The 3,342-nt window shown below is 34.7% G+C and overlaps 1 non-coding gene across 1 annotated transcript; it reads left to right on the top strand.

The window, feature by feature from the left end:
• The first annotated feature begins 1,143 nt into the window (after window positions 1-1,143).
• Window positions 1,144-1,250, top strand: LOC112096624. Its single transcript, XR_002904521.1, has one exon. It is a non-coding gene; the product is annotated as a small nucleolar RNA R71 (small nucleolar RNA).
• Window positions 1,251-3,342: the final 2,092 nt, after the last annotated feature.

Here is a 3,342-nt window from a genome sequence, read left to right as displayed (position 1 = left end):
TTCCATAAAGGGAATGTTGATATGCAATTGTTTCAACACTTTCAAGAATTTGCTGAACTGTTTATCTTGCCTTTGCTTCTGGAATCTTTATAGGAAAGGGATTGGATGCCTAAACTGCTACACTGCAATATGAGATACAGGTTGCTGTTCGTTTGATTGACTCTAGGTTGTTACTGCTGGTGTTGTAGCTTCTACTTCAATAGGTACTGAGAGATTTCTTCATGTGGTTACTGTAGCCTGGCTGCTTTCACTAGTGTTTTGATAACTGGATTGCTGCAACTCTTTTTCAACTTAAAGTTCTTGGGATGTGAAATAGGTTCCATCCTTTTTCTTGGCATACCAACAAGAATGCCAACACCCTTCCCAGACCTTAAGTTGATCACCTTATCATGTTCCTTACCCTCTGTCCTTGGATCTTCTGTGTGGCTAGGTAACTCCCCTGAGGTCTGTTACTTAATGCTGTGGCAAGCTATCCAATTTGATTTTCTAAATTTCTCAAGGACACAACTTGACTTTGGACAACTGCTTTATTTTTCATAATATACTCTTTAATTAGTGTTTCTAAGGAACTAAATTGATCATTGCCGGTGTTTCTTTGCCTTTGATTTTTCTAATGAAAACTAGGTGGCTGAGTAGGTCTGTTTGTCTATTGGATGCTAGAACATGCTGGTTCTGGTTGTTCCATGAAAAGTTTGGATTCTGCCTCCATCCAGGGTTGTTGCAGGTATTAGAATATGGATTGTTCTAGTTTTGCCTATTGAAGTTGTCTACATAATTAACTGAAGCTGGATTCCCTGGGAAGTCATCAAATAAATGCCCTTCTCCACAGCACACTCAGAAAATCTCAACAACTTGCTTGACAGTTGCTGGAGCAGTGCTCATATCTTTCATTAAATTGGTCAATGATGTTACTTGAGCAAATAATGCTGTAAATGTATCCACATTGTGTATCCCTACTACTCCTCTTGCTGCAATTTATCTAGTTGATGGCTACTAATAGTTGTTGTTAGCAATTTTCTCCAAAATTTCATAGGGTTCATTGTAAGATTTAGAAAAGAATGCCCCATTTGCTGAAGCATCGACCATCAATCTAGTGCTTAAGTTTAAACCATTATAGAAGGTTTCTAACTATATGCAGCAAGAATGCCATGATGAGGACATCTTCTGAGCAACTCCTTAAATATTTCCCAAGCCTCATACAAGCTTTCATCTTCTAGTTAATGAAAAGAAGTGATCTCATTCTGCAACTTTGTATTTTTTGTTGGTGGGAAGTACTTCATCAAAATTTTATCAGCCAAGTTTATTCTATGTTGTGAGAGAGTCTGGTGGTAGAGAGTTCAACGATGCTATTGCTCGATCTCTTAAAGAGTAAGGAAAGAGTCTTAGTCTTAATGCATCATGTGATGCTCCAGCAATTTTAAAAGCATCACTTACCTCTAAAAATAACTTAAAGTGGAGATGAGGATCTTCTGATGGTAATCTATTAAATTGCCCCACTGTTTGCAACATCTAAAACATCACTGGTTTGAGTTCAAAATTGGTAGCTTCCACATTACGTCTCATAACTTGAGGGGCCAACACAGCATAATCTCAAATGGCTCTGTCTTTATCATCTGCTGTGTAGATGCTATTGTTATTCCCTGGTAGTCTCTGATTAATTTGCCTGTTCTGATCTTCTTAAACATTGACAAGTTGTATTAGTCTGTGAGGGTCTAAGTTTCTTAAGTTTTGCAAGTCATCCATTGCTACAACAGCTTTTGAATTTCTTTACTCTCTTTTTAATCTCCTTCACTACTAGAAAAATGGTATTTACTAACACTTGGTTTGTGACACTTTATTACAAAGTATCATTATTTATATACATATGGGCCATTTTCCATGTTTAACACATAAGTATCACAAATTAATGATACTATGGTGTCTGAAATTTGGACATCAAAAATCGCTGACACTAAAGTATTAGTAATAAAAATAAAATAATTCTAATCATGTAACGGATGGAATTCGAACCAGGGACCTCGAATATCGGAACATTTAAGTTTAAGAAAAAGACTATTGGTCTTTTTCTTGGTGACACTAAGGTATCAGTAAAAGAAAATAAAATTTGAATCCCGTTCCAAACTGATATTCGAACCTAGGACTTTTCAAAGCCAAAGCTTTTAAGTTTAAAATTGAAACTGTTCTGACTTTTTGTTAGTTATGCTATTGAATTAGTAGAATATTATATTTCTAATATAAAGAACTTGAAATGTATTGAGCGCGCCTAAGTGAAAATTTTAGTGGGTTTTGGCTGAAATTTTACTAGTAAATAATATATTTTCAGTTAGAAACGGTATCATTTCACTTAGAAAAAATAAAGATAAGTAACGCATCGTTTTATCCTAACCTTAAGACCAAAATCGAAGCTAATTTTTTTCTAAGTCATTCACTCATCATTCTTTCACCACTCGGTTCTCCTTCTCTATCAAAGCTAAGTAAACCAAACCCTAAAATCATATCCTCCACTGTAATCAAACTTCACGTCAATCCCAACCAAGCTCGAAGTAGAGGAATTCATTTCTATCACGATTTGGCTCTCTCTCTCTCTCTCTCTCTCCACTGCGATAAATTTGTTTCTGAAGGTGCCATTTATTCATTTTTATTTATTTTTAATTATTGTGTTTCCAATTTACAGTGCCTATTTTCCTCATGCATGTTGTTTTGTTGCAGTTTAACTATAGAATGGGTTTTAAAATTCTTAGTTTTTTCTGTAATCTTGATTGTTTATAATTTGGGACCTGGGAAAACCTAACAGAGAGGTAAAGGTAACTGAAGTTGAATTATTATACTAGAGTTTTTAACTAAAAGTAGTTTTATAAGTGCCTGATTCAAAAAAGTTTTCTTTCCTCTCTTTCTTTAGTTGCCATGTCACTGGACTTTAAATTTCATGTACACTTTAACTGGAATTGATGGATACAATGTCAATGCAGATTTGGGTTTTTCTCCTTTTCCTCATTTCTCAAAATTGCATTTTAAATTTTGCATGATGCTTTTAATTTTGGACCTAACTTGTTCCATTTAATTAGCGCCTGATAAGGATACATATTCAATTCGGGTCAATTCATCAATCCTTTCCCTGTAATGCACTTGCTAGACTTAGTATAAATGCAATATCTCACATGCCCTCAACAACAACAAGTATTGTCCTTAATTTTTTTTTATGTGATTTCCCTTGTACAGCTCTCTGACATAGTAATTAACAATCTCTCGCTTTTGAAGAATCACAAAAGTTTATGGTGTAATAGCTGTCTTCATTTGGTAATTCTTTTAAATCACTCACTTTCTTTCAGTTTCTATTATCGT

Source organism: Citrus clementina, unplaced genomic scaffold (assembly GCF_000493195.1).
Source record: "Citrus clementina cultivar Clemenules unplaced genomic scaffold, Citrus_clementina_v1.0 scaffold_8, whole genome shotgun sequence".
NCBI lineage: Eukaryota > Viridiplantae > Streptophyta > Magnoliopsida > Sapindales > Rutaceae > Citrus > Citrus x clementina.
This window is presented reverse-complemented; position numbering and strand designations above follow the sequence as displayed.